At 34.1% G+C, this 21,658-nt stretch overlaps 1 protein-coding gene across 3 annotated transcripts in view; it reads right to left on the reverse strand.

Annotated features, from left to right (window-relative positions):
- The window catches only part of LOC150109861 (uncharacterized), a 391,072-nt gene that overhangs the window by 334,137 nt on the left and 35,277 nt on the right, over positions 1-21,658 (reverse strand). The window lies entirely within an intron of this gene.

Consider the following 21,658-nt stretch of genomic DNA (forward strand, 5'->3'; position numbering starts at 1 on the left):
TGTTAAAATAATTACTTCGCTTAATATTAGGAAAGTAACATTTGACGTTTTAACCTCTGTATTGAGGTCATCATCAGAAAAATACATAATACATAAGATTCCTCACCTCCAATCTAGCTGACAAAAAAAAAAGGAGTGGAAACATCATACATATTAAATTAAAATAAAAAACTAAGTTGCAACCTAAACAAAACAGAAAAACTGGCCGTAAAATCCTTAAAAAATAACAAAGACATCATAATCACAAAAGTAGATAGAGGTAATGCTACCGTTTTTCTTGATTGGATAGCATACTGGAAAAAACGAACCATTTGGTATTGGACCATAACATTTAGCAAATGGTAAACTACAACCCCACTAAATGCATCAAAAAGAAAACAACAGAATTAATTAAATCCGTGCACTTGGCCAGAAGAAACAATCAAAAAACTAATACCTCATTATGCCTGTGCTTCCAGAATTTATGGCCTGCCAAAAATACACAAAACAAACACACCACTATGTCCGATAGTTGAAGGAATCGACAGCCCTAATTACCACTTAACCAAGAAATTAGCGGCCACACTCAAGGAGTTGGTAGGTCATTCCCCCTCCTACATAAAAAACACACAACATTTTATAAACAAAATTAAAAACATCACACTCAACGACCAAGATTTATTAGTCAGCTTTAGCATAACTGCCCTCTTCACACATGTCCTGATCAATGTCCTGACATTGATCAGGACATGTGTGAAGGGGGCACATAGATCTACAACCACTTTGTGGTTGTAGATCTATGTGTTCATGTGGCCAGTTTTACCCTTTTCTGAGGGGGGGTGACACAGAGGAGAACAAAAACAAACAAACAAACAAACAAACAACAACAACAGCAAATGGGTTTCTGAGAGAAAAACTCTTCTACCTCCATATGAGACCAGCTAACTCACCATTTGATTGAAAAGATCTGATAAATGTTCCTCAATTTCATAGATGGGATTTGAATCTAGGTCTTTCAAACCAAAGGGCTTGTCTATACTAATGAGTTGTGGAGGCTCTCATATCAATAATTCTAATTCAATAGTACTAGGCAAATATTCGAAGTTGTTTCACAAGAAGGTCTTTTAAAAGCAATAACATGGATATACCACGAAAGAAACTGAAGATTCTATTCTATCTGGTCAAGAACAGGCAGTACAAACCAAATAATTAAATTGCAATTGCAATAAAAATTGCAATTAAAACAAATATTGATACCATCAATAATAAAAGTCAATGCATATCATGAGATCAGAAGATGAAATCATAGAATATCTGGTCAATGCTCACAACAAAATTGCTCAAAGTGATTACAAATATTGCTGTGATCAAGTAGCCAAGATCATTGATACATATATATATATATATATATTCATATTTTTATAAACTGACTTAGATCAGTTTATAAAAATATGAACATATCCCAATTCCAAGTTAATATACCAGACAGTCAACACACACACACACACACACACACACACACACACATATATATATATATATATATATATATATATTATTATTATTATTATTATTATTATGTGACACCTCCAGGGAGTCCAAAGACTCATCAAAGGAGAGTGTGCCAACAGCATCAAAAGATTGATCCTCTTCCAACTACTAACTGTGCTCAAACTTGCTTAACATTTTGCTGAGCCATTAGTAGCAGAGGTTCTACCAATTGAGCAACCTTCGTTGGCAATATACACCAAAAATATAGCATCCATTGATAACTTATAGCAGTATAAAATCAAGGCAAAATAGGAATAAGTGGTAAAGATTTTTGTGGAATTTAGAAAACAAACTGATCAGTCTTCAGACCACAGTTAATACTCAGTGCTGATGAGTTATTGATATAATGGTACCCAGTGACAACATCAATAGTATGGGCATATCAGAACTTGAAAAAAATTACAAAATATCAAGATTTAGCAAATCAAAACTGGCCAGTTCTGGCACTGATTATGATCATCCTAATTATTAAGCAGGCACAGTTTCAAAGAAAAGAAACTATTTACAAGAATTGAACAATAAGAATAGATCCATGTTTTGCAACAGTACCTGACAGATGCTTATAGGTAGAATTCGAAATGAACTATATCGCTGTTCAAATTATTGTGATTAATATCTGTTGTGCTTCAATTGTGTAAATAAATAATGAATAACAGTATATGTCTCTATAGCATGATTCAAGAAGTAGTTTCTGTATTTGAAATATTTAAGAATTGAAACTACTTTTAAATTTTTTTTCCCTCTAGTTTATCTGGAATGGAGATATTACAATCTTTACAATGTTCAATTAATCAGATGCATCATGATGGGTCAAATCATTGACCCCTGATGCATCTGATTAACCACCTTACCGGCCATTATGAATCAAATACGCATCCTCATATGCTTCATATCCATCATACAATTCAATGTAATATGAATGGTATTACAATTTTAATATGCACTTCGCATCCATAGTAACTTGGACGTATATATATGTCCTGGCCAGTAGCGTGCTTAAGTGTCACAATTTTGTTGACAAAGAAAAAAAAAAACATATAACATTATAATGATCAGAAGTATTTTTATCATTTTATTACTAAGAATATTCATCAGTTTTGTAAAAGACAACACTTTGAAATTATGTTTAAAAATGTGTTTGAAAGTAATATAAATATTTTGAATATATGAAAATTATAAAGATTAAAGGTTCTTTATTAGAGCAAGGATACATTAACTTGCCTATTAGTATAATCTTAACTGTTTAGGATTTCATGCTTTAATTCTATTGAATGTTGAAAACCCCTTGAGGTATATGTCAGGAATTTGATGATGATGATAATAATGTAATAATAATAATTATAATAAAGGCTCATAACCAGAAACTTACAAGCCAGACAAATTTATAGGACTAAGGGTTGTAATAGTGTGATATGGAAAGCAAGAGGAAACTACCACATTAATATCCCTAGAAAAAGCAGCATGAAAACTAGAAACAATCAAAATGAGATCAGTGATGGAGCCTCCATGAGAGGAGTCATGCCCAGCAGGGGAAGAAATCAGGCTTCTCATGTCATAAACCAGCAAAAATCTACAGACAGAAAGAAGCAGAAAAATTATACAAACATAGGATCATGGAATGTGAAAACCCTAGTAGAAATGGAAAAACTTGAAAACATCAAAAAGGAAATGAAGAGGCTTAATATAGACATACTGGGAATACGTGAACCAAGATGGCAAGATCAAGGTGATTTCTGGAGAGATGACTACAGGATAATATTCTCAGGAAGAGAGAGAGAGAGAGGAAAAGCAGGAGTAGCAATAATACTCAAGAAATACTTAGGCAAAAAAGTAACCACAAAAATAAAACACAGTGACAGAATCATGGCAATTAGCATCCAATCTTAACCAGTAAACCTGAACATTATAATGGTCTATATGCCTACGACTGGACACAAAGATGAAGAAATAACTGAAATGTACAAGCAAATTAAAGATATATGGAACATATTCAAACAAAGAGACAATACAATAATAATGGGAGATTGGAATGCATTGTAGGAGAAGAAAGGGAGGATAATATTGTAGGAAAATTTGGCTTAGGACAGAGAAACGACAGAGGACAACATCTGGTGGATTTCTGCAAGCAGAAGGAATTAATAATCACAAACACAATATTCCAAACATACAAAAGAAGAAGATACACCTGGAAGGTACCCAGAGACACAGATACAAAGGGTAACGAGTGTGGTAAAAACAGCAAAAGCCGATTATGAAAGGAAACTAGCTATGCAAGCAAAAGAGAATCCCAAACAGTTCTTTCAATATGCTGCAAGCAAGAAAAAAAAACTGTACATGGCAAAATGATTTTAAGGAATGACGATGGTAAAGAGTTCATTGAACCAGTCGATATAGTGGAGTTAATGAGCGCGCACTTTGCAAAAGTATATCATCCAGGTGGTGACGTTGAAAAAATGAAGGAACCATTAGTTTATACGGGAATTGTGATGAATGAAGTGGAGGTGAATAGTCTATTACAGAACCTTAATGTGAATACATCTGTGGGATTGGATGGTATACCGGCAGGGGTCTTGCATGAAGCGGCTAAGGAATTATCAGTGCCCTTGACCATGTTGCTTAATCTGAGTCTCGGGTCTGGCTTAGTCCCGAAGGCGTGGAAAGAGGGGAAAATAGTTTCACTGCATAAAGGAGGATCCAAGACTATGGTTGCAAATTACCGACCGATCAGCAAATCAGGAGTCGTTGTCAAGGTCTTGGAGAAAGTAGTCAAGGGAAAAATACAGGAATGAATTGATGAAAATGAGATACTGTACAGAGGACAGCATGGCTTTGTGAAGGGTAGATCATGCCTCAGTAACTTGCTCAAGTTTTATAACAAGGTGACAGCTGAACTGGATAAGGGAAATGGGTTTACAGTGATACTGCTGGACCTGGCAAAGGCGTTTGACAGGATACCACATGGAATTGTAATCCGTAAACTACAACATATGGGAATGGATATAAGGTTGGTGAGGTGGATAGCTGGGTGGTTGATGGAGAGATATCAAAGAGTAGTTTACTCAGGAGTAGAGTCCAAAAGACGGCCTGTGACTAGTGGTGTGCCACAGGGTTCTGTTCTTGGACCACTGCTGTTTAATCTGTTCATTAATGATATAGGGAAGGGTCTAAGTGGGACAGTTCATTTGTTCGCTGATGATGCAAAGTTGGGTAGGGCGATAGTGAACGCAGAAGATGTCAAAGTCTTGCAAGATGACTTAGTTAGATTGGAGTTCTGGACTAAGGAGAATGGATGTCAATTTAATGTGACAAAATGTAAGGTTATGCATTTCGGAGTGAAAAGATTAGCAGCAGTATACTACATTGGCGGAACTGTACTCCAATAGATTGATGAGGCCAGGGACTTGGGAGTGTTGGTGGATAGGGAGATGAAGTTTAGGGGCACATTGCGAAAGTAGCTAAATCAGCTCATCAACTCACTTGGTTGTTGAAAAATACCTTGACGAGCAGAGACAAGCAAGTTATTGTACCTCTGTACTGAGCCCTGATAAGACCTCATCTCGACTACTGTGCCCAGATTTGGTCACCTCGGTTCCTTCTTGATGGGGAGGAGGTGGAGAGGATCCAGAGGCGAGTGACTAAGATGATAGCAGGTCTATGGAATGAACCATATGAGAACAGGTTGAAGATTTGTGGGTTGCAGAAACTAGTTGATAGGCAGAAAAGGGGAGATATGATTGAGACATTCAAATTGCTAAAAGGATTCTACAGGATTAATTCAGAGGATATTTTTGAGATCAGGACTGGTGGTGGGAGAACTAGGGGACACCCATGGAAGCTGGGCAAGAGCGTGGTTAGCAGGGGTGTTAGAGCTGGGTTCTTTACTTTTAGAGTGGTAAATGAGTGGAATAAGCTGCCAGAGTCTGGTGTGGGTGCTATGACAGTGAGCGAGTTCAAGGCAAGGTATGATAGATACTGTGAGAATGTTGAACAGTTGTGTGAACATGATGTTTAGGGCCTCCCTCGATGAGTCTAAGGACTCCTTGGAATAGCCCGTAGTAATAATAATAATAATAATACTAAAACGATTATATAATGGTTAAAGCAAGATTTAAAAACCAAGTCAAATTTAGTAAAGCCTTCCCAGAAGCAGATGTTGATACTGATCACAACCTTGTATTAATGAAACACAACTGAAATTCAAAAAAACAACAACACACAAAGATCAACATACTGAAACTAAAAAATGAAAACATCAAAAGACAATTTCAGGAAACCACCAAAAAATGAACACAAGAAAAAATCAAACAATAACGCTAAGTGTAATCAAATAAAAGACAATATCCTAAAAGCTAGTAACAAAATACTAGGAAGAGAAAAGCAAATATAAGAAAATCATGGATAACTGAAAAAATATTAGATTTAATGGAGGAAAGGAGGCTATACAAGAATACAGAAAAAGTAGAACACAAAGAAAAATACAAGAAATTAGAAAATCTGATAACAAGAAAATGTAAGCAAGCAAAGGAAGAATACCTCCATGAAGAATGTAAGAAGACAGAAGAACTGTTTAATAAAGGAAATCTAGAAACAGCTTATAACCAAATAACAAAAATCAGCAACAAACCGAAAAGGCCACACATAATAATGATGAGAATGGTAAACTAATTATTTATTCTGAAGAAATATTACAAGAATAGAAAAAATATCTTAAACACCTGTATCAAGGAGAAGAACAGGAAGAAAATGACACAGAAGCTGAAGACAATAGTGGACCATCAATAATAAAAGAAGAGTTTGAAAAAGCACTTAAAGACTTAAGCCAGAAGAAAAGCCCAGGAATAGATAACATCCCAAGCAAAGTCCTTCAAAATCTGGACGAAGAAACAAAAAATTATATATTTGAACTAATAGTTGAAATATATGAAAATGAAGATCTCCCAAAATCCCTGATAATACCAATCCCCAAGAAAGCAAATGATCTCCAATGTAACCAACACAGAACAATAGCCCTAATTACACACATTAGCAAAATCCTATTAAAAATAATACAAAACCAAATATATAAAAGAATAGATTCACAACTAGAGGAAGACCAATATGGATTCAGGAAAGGAAAAGGAACAAGAGAAGCAATACTAAGCCTGAGAACTTTAATTGAAAAAATAATGGAGCTAAACCAAAATATATATATGCTTTAGAAAAAGCATTTGACAAAGTTAATTGGAAGATGATGTGGAATATTATGAAGAAAAGTCACATTGACTATAATGATAGAAGAGTAATCAAACAGATACATGTAAGACAAATGGGATACATAAGAATAAATAATAAGGAAGAAACCATACATATTAGATGTGGAGTAAGACAACATATACAGTATATATTGAAAATACCATCAGAGAAGTTAAAGAAAAAACAAGCAGTGACATGAGATTGGTGGAGAAGAAATATTTTGTCTTAGATTTGCAGATGATATTGCATTCATAGCAAAAAGCAAAAAGAAGACTAAAAAAGTTAATCAAAACAACAAATTAAATATGTAATAAATACCACATGAAAATAAATGTTGAAAAAAAACAAAATTCTACCGGCAAGAAACCAAAAGATCATAAAGAAAATTTAATTAAATGGGAAAGAGATAAAACAAGGAAGGAAGATCAAAAGAAGACAAAGATAAGAATAGGCATAGCAAAAAACTGGAAAAGGTATTAAAAGGAAACTTAAGTCTAGAACTAAGGAAAAAACTTATATATGGAGTATAGCACTTTATGGCAGCGAAACATCAATAATGGGAACAGGAGATATTAGAAGACTGGAGGCATTTGAAATGTGGTGTTGGAGACGAATGCAAAAGATAAAATGGACAGACAAAAAAATCTAATGAAGAAATGCTTAAGGAAGCCAATGAACCCAGAACACTGATAAAGAACAAGAAGAGACAGATGGATTGGACATATCTTATGACATGAAAGTCCGAGAAGAAGAATAATAGAAGGCAAAATCAAAGGAAGAAGAGAAAGTGGAAGACCAAGGAAAAGATACTTTGATCAAATAAAACAAAGCACTGGACTAAAAACATACTACGAAAACAAGCAAACAGAAGAGAAGAATGGAAGGAAATGCTACTGAGCTACCAGTCATAAGACTGAGGCAATAGAAGAAGAAGAAGAAGATAATAATGTCATATAAATAGATCAACTATTAAATTTAAAAATCTTTATTAATGTAATACATGTCATGAATGTATGTATGTTTTCTGATGTAAGCATACAGAAACTCTAGCAGGGATGCTCTACTAGATCTGACACTTATTATTTAACTATATGGGAGAGAGAGAAAACAGATGCAAGTCAAGTCTCCTTTAATAAAAGTACCTACATAAAAGGAAAGAGGAACAATAAAACAGCAATAGATAACTATAAGAACAGTATTCTTAGGCAGGACAGATACAGAATTTGTACAATAGTCAGTCCTTGACTTATGACCCCTCATAATTACAACCGCTATCTCATTAACATGTTCACTGCCACCTCATATTCCTATGACCGATGGACTGGGTTGTTATTGGTACCTTTAAGACATTATCTAAGAAATGCTTTTGCTCAGGCTATTGCTGCTGCTAAGCATGAGAAAAAGCCTCAAAGACTTTGGGAAGGCATATAATACCTTACAGTGTACAAACAATGTAGATGCAGTATGGGATGAGTTCACAGGAGAGTGTATGAATGGTGTTTGGAAGAAACTGCTGAAAACATGTTCATGCATTCACAAGATTTAAAAAAAAAAGAAAGCTTTACTTTACAGTAATTGGTGACAAGTACTGCTGCTAGTTAAAGAACTGCAGTTGGAGGTTGACAATGAAGATGTAGAGAGTAGTGGGTGAAGGATAATTGTATTTACCCTTTTTATTTGAAATAAAACAGCTTTATTTCAAATAAAGCTGTTTTAGAGCTAGATTGCATAGAAAGTTGTAGAAGAGAAAAAAAAAAAACAGAAAGAAGAATAACCTCAAAAAAATTGGAAGAGGCATTTGCCTCGGCTAATAAGAAAGTTAATTTAGTTGTTTGAGAAACTGGTAAACCATCCCTGAAGCACTTTGTTACCTTCCTGAATTTCAAGAATTAGTTGTTGATAACTTAGTCACTCCTGCTTCCTCTCATGAACTGTCTAATTAACAAAGTGGTACCTCTGAAGAATTATTCTTGATTCACATGTTTACAGCTGATTACTGATAAGTACACTGAAGGAAGTATATGTTCCATTATTTATTACAAAAATTTTATATTCATTGTGTAGGATTTATGGAGACAAAAACACATGTTAGAGCAATTACTTTGCATATAATTAAGAAAATAATATTTGGCAATTAGATTTTAGCTCACTTTTGTGTGAATAAGTAAATAAATAAAATACAATAAAAATAAATACACAGATTTAAAAAAAAAATCCATAAATCTTTTTTTTTTGTTTAACATAAGTATAACAATATACTGATGATTAAAAAAAATAAAAATATTATTTTGGAATTACACCAAATGAATCTCTACAGTCCTGTTGTCTTAAGGTTTTATGTGTTGGTGTTCTATCGTCATGTTCGGGATGCTATATGGGCTGGAAGTGGGTCTTCCAGATTCTTGGAATTACTAATCCATGATACCGGTTGAGATTAGGATGATGAATCACCATCTCACACTTCTGTGAATTTTCTTAACCAGGTTTTGGTAATTGGTATAATTCCAATTACCTTTCCAGTTGGTTCTGTGACATGTTTGGGGTGCATGGTCTTATAGGCCTGTTTTACCATAGCAAAGTAATTTAATGTGATGTTTGTGTTCATCTTTTCTTGTATGAACTGTTAGCCTTGTTTCCTCTATATAGGGTAAGTTGCAGGTACATTGGATTTTGTGAACCCCTGGGTGGGCTAGGTCAGTGGATTTGCTGAGTATAATTTTTAATTTTGTATGAGGTTTGTTTTTCTGTAGTGTTTCTGTTGTATTTCTATAGTGTTCTATTTATTTTTCTAATATTCCTTTAATGTATGGTATGGTAATGGCATTTTTGTAATTTTTTTTTTTACTTTTCATGGCATTATTGTAGAGGATCTTGTGAACTGTCTTTTTGTTGTAGCCATTTTTTGTAAAGGTTTTGCTAAATGATTTCATATTCCTTCTTCAGCACCTGCTCATCGGAGCAAATTGTTAAGGCTCTAAACAATTTTCTAACACAAACGTGTCTTTATAAAAAACGGCTACAACAAAAAGACAGTTGACACGATCCTCTATAATAATGCCATGAAAAGTAAAAAATATTACAAAAATGCCATAGCCATACCGAGGTAATACAGAGGTAGAGCAGAAAAAATAAATAGAAATACAACATTAAGGCAACTTTCAAACCGCCTGCAAAATTAAAACGTATACTCAGCTCATTCAAAGCTCTCCTTCCTGACCTTGTTCATCCTGGAGTTTGCAAAATCCAATGCACCTGCAACTTGAACAACATAGGGGAAACTGAACACAATTCCAACAAGAAAAAGACGAATGGAAATGCCACATTAAATTCCTTCGCTATGGTAAAAAAAGGACCATCAGACTATGCATCCCAAACATGTCACAGAACTAACTGGAAAGGCATCAAAACTTGATTTGAAAGACAATTCAAGGAAGCATGAGATGCTGATTCATCATCCTAATCTCAACAAATATCATAGATTAGTAATTCCAAGAATCTGGAAGATCTACTTCCAACCCATAGAGCATCCAGAACAAGATGGCAGAACACCAACACAAAAAAAGCTTTAAAAGATGGACTGTAGAGATACATTTGATGTAGTTCTGGTATAATATTTTTATTTATTTTTTTATTTTTATATATATATTTTTAATCATCAGTATTTATTATAAAGGCATACACAGTGAATGTTACACTCATACAGGTGTATGCACCCACTACAGATTCAAATGAAGATGAAGTAGAATTCTATAGCAGCTTCAAACAAGTAGTATACAGTATTGATAAAATAGATTTTCTTTTGATATTAGTTGATTGGAATGCAAAAGTGAGTGAAAAAGAAGAGCGAGGTATCACTGGAAAATTTGGTTCAAGACTGAGGAATGAAGCAGGAGAAAGGATGTTAGAGTCTTCAGTTGAAAACAGTTCTTTATTGCAAACACTTGCTTCCAACAACATAAAATAAGATTGTACAGATGGACTTCACCTAATTTCACAGTATCAAATTTGATTCAAATCCTATAAATGAAGAATTTAAAGTAGAAGTCGGAAGGAAATTAAAAAGTTTGGAGAAGACAGGAAGAGAAGTAAAACTGTGGGAAGAAATAAAATATACTGTCATAGAAGCAGCAAAGCAGACTCAATAAAGCAACAAGAAAGAAAGATTGTAAATAGTTGTCAGAAGAAGCTATTCAAATAGCAGAAGAAAGAAGAAAGTGAAACTTCAGAGAAACAAAGAAAGGGTTAGACAACTGAGTGCAGATTTCCAAAGATAGGCTAGGAAAGACACGGAAAAACATCTAAACTAAAGGTGCAAGGAAATTGAAGAAAGCAATATTATGGGTAGAACAAGAGATCCGTTTAGAAAAATAAATGATGTTACAAGGAAATTTATCTCTAGATTAGGAGTTGTAAAAAGTAATTCAGGTAAATGTTTGATGGATGGAAGAAGAAACAGTGAAAAAAAGTTGGAAAGAATATGTGGGGGATTTGTACAAGAAAGATAATAATATTGAAGGAGTATTTGAAAGTTGAGAATTTGTCGAGGAACCCATGATAATGAAAAGTGAAGTGATATCAGCAATGGAACAGCTGCCAAAAGGAAAAGCTCCTGGAACCGATGTCAGAGAAAGTATTGAGAGCAGCTGGAGATGAAGTAGCGAATATACTGACTGAAATTTATCAACAGGTTTCGAAGAAAATATACTGCCCTAGAGATTGGAAAACATTACTATTCATCACAATCCCCCCCCTCCAAAATCAAATGCCAGAGATTGTGAGAATTATAGAACCATCACTTTAATTTCACATGCAAATAAAGTTATGCTGATATGTGAATAGAGAAATGCCACAAGAACAGGCAGGTTTTAGGAGAGGTAGAGGAACTAGAGACCAAATAGCAAACATGAGATGGATTATGGAAAGAACAAAAGAATTTTCAGAAGGAAGTATTCATCTGTTTTATTGATTATGAGAAAGCTTTTAAATGTCTGGATTGTAATGAGATCAATGGGAATACCTGACCATCTAATTCTCTTCATAAGAGAGCTGTATGACAACCAGGAAGCTTCAGTTAAAACAGTCTCTGGAGAAGAAGACGGTGTTCGAGTGGGAAAGGGAGCATGACAGGATTGTATATTATGCCCTACCGTTTAATATTTATAGTGAATATGTTATGAGAATGGCTGATTTAGACAAAGATTCAGTTGGAATTAAGATTGGTGGCAGAAAAATAAATAATTTAAGATAAGCAGATGATACAACCCTTATAGCAGAAACTAAGGAAGATCTGGAGCAGTTGATTCTATTGGTTAAGACAAAAAGTAACAAAGCTATTTAATTTAAACATCAGCAAAACAAAAGTGATGGTTTCTGGCAATGTAAATGAATTTATAATAGAGGGAGATAAAATAGAAATTGTTGATGTTGAGATCCAGAATCAGAAAGGATGGTAAATGTGAAGATGAAATTAAAAGGAGGACAGTCATGGGGAAAAAAGCAATGTTAAACCTGACAAAAATTATGAGAGACAATATGTGAGTCAGACTATGAAAGTCAGAATTGTCAAAGCAATGGTATTTTCAATAGTGATAAATAGATGTGAAAGCTGGATTATTAAGAAGAAAGATAGAAAGCGAATTGATTCGTTTGAATTATGGGTGTTGAGGAGACTATTAAGAATCTTGTGAATTGCAAAAATGATCAATTAGAGAATATAACGACAGAATGTTCCTTAGAGCCAATGATCACAAAACAGAAGTTGATGTACTTTGGACATATTATGTGAGCTGATGAATCATTGGAAAAAGCAGTTATGTTGGGGAAGATTGAGAGAAGGAAGAGAAGAAGAGGAAGACCATAAAAGAGTTGGATGGATACTATAAAAGAACTTGCCAACTTGAACTTAAAATTACTGAAAGAAAGGACAGGAGGCTGAGTGGGATAGAGAGCCTTTGTTCACAGGATTGCCAAGAGTCAAAAATGATTATTTATATATATATATATATATATATATATATACACACACACACATATACACAGTGGTGCCTTGGTTAATGACAGTAATCCGTTCCAGGATTACTCTCGTTCTCCAAGGCGTGATTCCGCATAAGATTTAATTGTAAATCGATTAATTTGTTCCGGCTCCTCTCCACAACCATAGTACATATTAAAAATGCATATAAAACTCATTTAAAATGTCATACAAATATGGTAAATATCATTTATTTATTATATGTATTTACTACAAAAAATTAACATTAATAAAATGAATTGTTCACGAAAACAGTTTTTAATTACCAATCTTCACCAGAAGGACAATCAGGCTCACTTTGGAGTTTTTTGACAAATGACCTGTAAAAAACATGTCTAGGGTTGTTTGCTTCTGCCCTCTTGTTTAAAATGTTTCTGAAAAACTGCATGGACTTTTCATTAAATAGATCTGCAGTTCTAATAACCTCAGATTTGTCTGGATTCCATTTCATAGCAACATTTTGAACTTCCTCTCACTTTGCCAAAACATTTTTGATTTCAGCAGTCGTAATTTGTTCTTTCTCTCCATCTTCATGTTCAGATGAAATTTCCATTTCCTTTTCTTCACATTGCTGCTTGAAAAGTTCTTTTAGCTCGTTAGTAGTCAGTTCTCGGTCATGCATCTCCAATAATTTTTCAACATCTTCTTCCTCTACTTCCAAGTTAAGATCATGAGCAGTTGCCACAATATCCTTTACCAATTTGTGTCCTTCATCTGAAGTTTCTTCATTACCAAAGGAAGGACACAGTTTCCTCCATGCTGCTTTGAGACATTTCATTGTTACTTCTTGCCAAGCCTTTACAATATTCAAAATTGTCATAGCAATTAGAGGCCTAATTGCTATGACAATGTTGAATTCTACCTTCCAAAATTTTCTTAGGGTTATGGTGACAGCCTCACACATTTCAAAGCACCTGGTAAAAAGTGCCCTTGTGTAAAGTTTTTTAAAATTTGCAATTATCAGCTGATCCATAGGTTGAATCAGAGATGTAGTCTTGGGAGGAAGAAACGCCTTGATAAAATCTAATTCCTCTGGTAACTCTTCTTGTATGCCTGTTGGATGGCCAGGTGCGTTATCCAAGGTTAAAATGGCTTTTAGAGGCAGATTGTTTTGCTCAAGATAGGCTTTGACAGTTGGTCCAAACATTTCGCGAATCCAGTTTCTAAATTCTATTCTTGTGACCCAGGCTTTGCTGTTAGACTTCCACAAAACACCGAGATTGGATTTAGAGACATTGAACTTTTTGAATGCTCGGGGATTCTCTGCATGGTAGATTAACATTGGTTTATCTTGCAGTCTCCACTTGCATTTGCTGCTAAAAGCAATGTTGACCTATCATTGGTTTATGCCCAGGAAGTGTTTTTACTTCTTTTGTGATAAATGTCCTGTTGGGCATTTTCTTCCAAAATAACCCAGTCTCATCACAATTGAAGACTTGTTGAGGTAGGTATTCTCTTTCTTCTATAATTCTTGTAAAGCTATTGACAAATTTATCTGCTGCTGCTTTGTCAGCACTAGCTGCCTCTCCGTGTCTGACCACACTATGAATTCCTGTTCTTTTTTTAAAGTTGTCAAACCGACCTCTGCTACCTTTGAAATCATCATCATCTGCCTCAGAACTTGATCCCGAAGTCTTCTTTTTCAAATCTTGATAAATCTGTTTAGCTTTCTGACAGATTGCATTCTGAGATGTAGTATTGCCCGCCATTTCTCTTTCTTTGATCCAAATTAGTAATAGATTTTCCATTTGCTCAAAAAAGAAGCCCTCTGACATTCAACCTTGAAGTTCCCTTAGCAACCTTAGCTACCATAAGTTCAAAATGGATAGCCAAAATGGTCGATATTGTAGAATGACTGGTTTCATATATTCGAGCTAGCAGCATAACTTTCACACTTTCATGATGTTTTGCTATAATTTCTTTCTTCTGTTCAATAGAGAAAATTTTTATATTTTTTTTTCCCTCACTAGCTTTCTTTTTGGGACCCATTTTCTCACACAGTAAAAAAATTCACTGTATAAAAAAAAGATATGCAAAATACGGTATTATTACAAATTGCACAATACTAAGACAAGGGATACAAAGAACATATCGTCAGCTGAAAATAAAAGTAAAAGTTCAAAAAAAAAAAATCAACTTTTTGAAATAAAAGTTAACAGTTAAATTTGAAACCTGCAATTTTTGATTTAGTGCATTTTGCTTGTAAGGTGACGATATTAGATACAGCACCTACCGTAACATACACTGATTAGCAGCTTATAGATACAACGATTATTATACAGATGAGATTTGATTTTGGCTTTTGATGGCGAACGAACAGTGACATGCACCCACCGATTTATTGTCTATATGAACCAACAGATAAAAAATAAATGCTTAAGTACTCATTTTCATCATAAAATGGATTTATAACAACAAAGTTTAAAATAAAGCACAGTACACTACAAGAAAAGAAACAAATGGAAAACATAAACAGCTGGCTATGATGGGTCAAACATATCTGAGCTTCGCAGCTATGCTGCGTGGCTGTTCTCTATTCGACAATGTCTTCCTGCGCGTGGCTGAGTGCAATCAGAAAATATTTTAGATCGGATGGAGGTTCATATAATCAAGAATCATTAACCAAAGCCTGTGTCATTCACCAAGAGAATTTTTTCTTACAGCTACTCGTAATTAACCGAGTACGTTGTTAACCAAGGCACAACTGTATTATTTTAAATGACTGATACCGTGAATGAATGAATTTTATGTTAATATATATATATATGAAAATTATATATGAAATATGAAATTATGAAAATATGAAATTCTGTTGTATTTACTGAGTCTAATTTATTAAACACACAACATGTTTCATCGGAAAGCCAACTTCGTCAGGCATGAGAATTGAAAGCAAAATAAAAATCACTACAAAGAAACATTGTACCACTACAAAATCCCCGTGCGAGTCTTGCTAGTAGATTTTAGAACCCTGGATAATGTTTCTCGAATATTCGCCGACAATCTTACTTTCTCCCTTTACCCTCTTAATCCTGCCTACAGGCCTTTCCTTTTGATTCGCGCCACGCCCTTTCAATATTGACCTTGAAGGTCACCTGTGACGGGACTTGCAAACAACTTTCAAAAGACATGCCGAATTTCGGGCGATGATCTTGCTTTCAATACTTCTACAATCCTTCTTAAACAATGAGCAAGTTAATTCCCTTTGGGCTTATTTTGCTCTTTATACAGATAGCTTTACATAGAGAAATAAAATACACATTTGTACAAGAAATTTTACGTGAATTCCTACTGTAAAAAGTCAACGTTTTAGATAATTTATTTTGGTAGCATCAAATTTTTATTTTACATAGGCCCACCCTTTCATGAAAAAAATTTTTTTCAAACATTTAAATATGGATGCAAAAATTTTTTATATACAAAGCACTTCTGCATCGAGGTTTATCAATTCTCTTGGGCGAGTACCACTCAGTTTTCTTATTATCATCCTTTGAGATAGCATTGCACTCTATCCGATATATGTTTCTATGCAGTTGTGATATGCATTTTTTGTCAAAACTGGTGCTTCCTGCTTCAAATTCACCCGGTTTATCAATTTCATCATCTCTGTTTTCCCTAGCATGAGTTTGTTTATCCTTATTACTTATTTTCATTCTTGTCTTAGCATGATTTGGCCTTGCCAAGCACAGTGCTGTCCCCCCTTTTGGGTGGTTCTACTCTCTGAGAATTGTGGAATGATGAGTTGGGGATTAATTGTTCTAAAAAACTCTTTATCGCTCAATGTGTTAGTGGCTTCTGAGTTCAAGTTATCCATATTCATTTTTGAAAAAATTTTGCACAGTATATATACATAATTTCAAAGGTATCTCTAATTACTGAGTATATATACACTTCTCAATGCACTTTGTTGGCCTTATCTTTTGCAAAGCTGATCCTGTCCTCTTTATCTAATCTCGAATCTTATCCTGTAGGCTGCATCATGGTAAACTAAAGTTATCTATTTATTTAAGAACCCTTTAATTTCTTTATATATACTGTGTTATATATATCTTCTATCTTATATCTTATTTATGTAATATTCTTAATCAGCAATATTCCTTTAACATAATACTTTATCTTAATATTTTGTATTTTCTTTCTTATTCTTTCCACCTTAAGTATTTTTTCTTTTGACTGGGATCTCCAGATATTTATTTGATTGAAGACTGTGCCTCTGAAATTCCCCTATAGGCAAAAGAAAGCTTTCATACCCTAGTAGATCAAATAATCACTTATCCTATCTTAGCCAAGGTTTGCAGTCATGGCAAAAATTACTCGCTTTGTATCTTAAATCACTACTAATCATTAGGGTTCTGCTATCAGGTCTGAATAGTGTTTTTAGGATCAGTGCATTGCAAAAAATTGAACCGGACAACTATTTTTATCAACAATAACAATAAGTTTAATGTCTGGTCTAATAATTGTACGTATCATATGAAGTCACAAGATTCATTTATGAAAGGTAATTCTTAGTCTTTCTCAATCACTCAACTTGGTTTCTATCAAATTCTTTCGCACTTACTTAGTTAGACTTTCAACAAGCATAATTTATATTACAACTGTCAGGAAGTTATACACATAACATGAATTCGTTAGGTGCGCTTGACATTCCTAATTAGCATCAATCAAAATACAACATACATGCATACAAATATCTCTCTCAGAATCTCATTCCTTTCAAACACTTAATCATAATCTAAGCAATTATATTTATACAATCCACTTCATTGAGTTTCAAACATTCCAATGATATGATAGCAGGAACATACTCTATCATAAAACACTATCATAAGTACACATATAATTAATTAAAGAAATTTCAATAGCTCAATATTTTCTCCAAGGGAAATTAACTGCACCCATGCTTCACTCATTAGCGATTACACACATTTACGAGAAATATTAACACTCTAAATACTATCTCCTTAAACAAGACAATTTAACAGTTCAATAGGGAATTTTTTCTTAATTCACAAACAATTAATGAATATATAGACTCACACGGATCTCTTCCTATCCTGCATGTGTCTTCCGTCCATTTTTTTTTATTCCGGCGCTTGAGTCCTCCGTTCCATGTTTTGGAATTCTCCTTGAAGCGACACGGCACTGACGAATAGTCACGCAGCTGGTGGGATATAGGGTAGGCTTTCCAGCGTCTTGAACTGCCCGGCGAAGGATTTCTGTGTAGGTCAGGTCACACTTACTCGACTTCAGGACCTTTATGGCAAGATTTCTCCTTAACTTTTTGCCTCCGGATATCTTCAGCTGTAACTGGAGCGCTATCGGTGGACGGGTCTCCCTGCCCTCCCCTCTGGAACTTTATGGCACCTCTCCTCATCGATTTCTCGTGGATGGATCATTCAGGAAGAAGAAAAGGAAGCCTTTCTCATCTCCGAACCAAACGTTTTAAACACCAGAGTCCCTGCACCTTGGATTTAGTTTTTGTGATCCCTAACATTCCCGTGCGAGTCTTGCTAGTAGTTTTTAGAACCCTGGATAATGTTTCTCGAATATTCGCCAACAATCTTACTTTCTCCCTTTACCTTCTTAATCCTGCCTACAGGCCTTTCCTTTTGATTCGTGCTGCGCCCTTTCAATATTGACCTTGAAGGTCACCTGCGACGGGACTTGCAAACAACTTTCAAAAGACATGCCGAATTTCGGGCAATGCTCTTGGTTTCAATACTTCCACAACCCTTCTTAAACAATGAGCGAGTTAATTCCCTTTGGGCTTATTTTGCTCTTTATACAGATAGCTTTACATAGAGAAATAAAATACACATTTGTATACAATAAATTTTAGGTGAATTCCTACTGTAAAAAGTTGATGTTTTAGATAATTTATTTTGGTAACAACGAATTTTTACACTAATCATCAGTTGAAGTGTTAGTTTTTCTCTCATTGCAATTTTTGTATCTTGTCGTAGCCCTATCATGTCCAGTAAGAGAAGTAAAACTACTGATGACAATTCCAACATGAAAAAAGAAGGCGAGGAAAGCTTTAAGTTTAGATGTTAAAACGAAGGTCATTAAAGCATGACAAAGGAAAGAAAGTCGGTGAAATAGCATGAGAAGAAAAACTATCGCATTCAACTGTTTTAACAATCATAAAAGATAAATCAAGAATAATGGAGGCAGCTAAAGGGGCAGTTAATATAAAATGTACAATTTCAATGAAAAAAAAAAAGAGAGAAGGGCCAATTCATGAAATGGAGAAGCTTTTAATGACATGGATAGATGATCAAATCAACAAGAATATTCCTCTCAGTTTGTTTACGATTCAAACAAAACCATTCAGCCTATTTGACAATTTAAGGAAACAACAAGAAGATAAATATGGCGTGCATACATTTAACGCTAGTAAAGGTTGGTTTTATCAATTCAAAAGCCGATTTAACTTACATAACATATGAATAACGGGAGAAGCTGCTAGTTCCAATTTTGAAAGTGCCGAAATTTTCAAGCAAAATCTGAAAGAGATGATAAAAGATGAAGGTTATTTGCTAGAGCAGATTTTTAATGTAGATGAAACTGGACTGTTCTGGAAAAGAATGCCAGATTGAACTTACATTCACAGAGAATCTACATTGGCGTCTTGTTTTAAGGCATTTAAAGATAGGATTATGCTTCTTCTTGGAGGAAATGCTGCTGGTTTTAAATTAAAACCATTTCTTGTTTACCATTCACAAAACCCCAGAGATTTTAAAAACATTGACAAGAATAAATTGCCGGTTTACTACAGGAGTAATCCTAAGGCTTGGATGACAATTGTTTTATTCGAAGACTGGTTCTTAAATTGTTTTATTCCAGAAGTACGTGCCTACTGTCTTGAAAAAAACATTCCTTTTAAAATTCTATTGTTGCTTGACAATGTTCCAGGACATCCTCTTCACATCAGTGATTTGAATGAAAATATAAATGTGATGTATCTACCATCCAATACAACAGGTGTGATTCACACTATGGATCAAGGTTCGATTGCTACATTCAAGACATATTACCTGAAAACTACATTTTCTCAAACAATAACAGCAATGGACAACGATGCTATAACATTATGCGATTTTTGGAAAAATTACGATATTAACCAATGTATCCAGAACATTGGAACTTCATGGAAGGAAGTATCGGAACAATGTATGCGAGGAAGAAGTTTGTAAATTTGGAAGAAGTTACTACTGCAGGAGACACTCAAAGAGTACAATGAGCATAGTATGTTAGAACAAATTGGTGAAGAAATTGTGAAATTGCAAGAAAACTGGATTTAGAAATCAATATTACCGAAATAGAAGAATTAGCAGATCACGAAGGTGAACTGACTGATCAAGAACTTGATTTTCCAAAAGAAAGAGTTGTAGAAGAAGAAAGGAATAACGAGGAAGATGAAGAAGAGAAATCGTTAAAAAAATTTACCATAAAAGGATTAGCTGAAATGTTTTCTAAATTAAATCAAGGACTTCAGCTACTCGAAAATATGGATCAAGACACTGATCGCTTCGCCAAAGTCGAAAAGCAAATTCAAGAAGCAGTCATGTTATTGCAAAATATATGATGATAAAACCCAACAGACAACATTAACCAATTTTCTGATTAAAAAACATAGTCCTGATCGCGAGAAATAATCATCTTTCAAATTCATATCATTCAAATAAGTGACAGTTACTCACCTGTTTAATTAAAGAAACTGTTAATAAGTTTTTTTGTTTGTGTTAACTAATATTTAAATGAATTTCAAATTAAAGTAAGTGCACCATTTTTGATATGTGTTTATATATTTTTTTCTTAAATTTTAATATTATTATTTGACACCTCCAGGGAGGGCACTTGCTGAACAACTCTGTCTCCACCACTCAATCCACCAATGCTATCTACTGCTGACCACCACCACTAGTTTTTCTACAGACAATCACAAACATCCATGCCCACGGCGGGATTCAAACACGCAGCGTTTTGGCTGGAGAGCGGATACGCTAACCACTCGACCAACCAGGCTTTCTTTCTTAATTTTATTTATGTATTTGTATGTGCTAATAAATAATTTATAAATGTTTATGTAAGTTTATACATTTTTCACCGTTTTAAGTTATATAGAAACCTAATTTATGAAAATATTATAACAGAAATCAAACAAATCAAGAATTAACAAAAGAAAAGTCCTCGACTTATGTCAGAATCGATTTACGATAGAGAGGTTGGAATGTAAACCCGTCGTAAGTCAAGGATTACCTGTGTGTATATATATATTAGGGTTACCAAGTAATTTTATAAGCTTGGTTATTTAACTCCTAATCCCAAGTATGCAAACAAATATATTTATATATGGATATATATATATATAGAGAGAGAGAGATTTTTTTAATCTATCTACATATTTATTTTTATTGTATTTTATTATTTTATTTATTTATTCATTTTTACCAGAGGTCAGGCTAACAATACGACTAACAAAGTAATTAGATTTAGCTTAACTTCTGTGCAGTGTCACGTAGCTTGTGTCTTGTTCATATGTATGTTTTTCTGATGTGATACAGAGGTTAAAACATCAAGTATTATTTACTTAATTATAAGTAAAGTAATTGTTCTAACATGTTTTTTTCCATAAATCCTACACAGTGAATGCTGACCACCATGTAACCTTGAAAGAAAGAACAGTAATTTTATAACTTATATGCTGCATTATTTCACTAATAAAAAAGAGTAGAATTAGTTAAAAATAACAAAATGGATCTACATATTTTAGCATTTAAGCCCATTATTAACATATTTTTATAGTTGAATATAGTGATTTCTGATTTACAATGGGATCATCAGAACAGAATCCCATTG

The sequence above is a fragment of the Typopeltis vanoorti genome, chromosome 1 (assembly GCF_054136105.1).
Source record: "Typopeltis vanoorti isolate ZY-2024b chromosome 1, IOZ_Tvanoo_1.0, whole genome shotgun sequence".
NCBI lineage: Eukaryota > Metazoa > Arthropoda > Arachnida > Uropygi > Thelyphonidae > Typopeltis > Typopeltis vanoorti.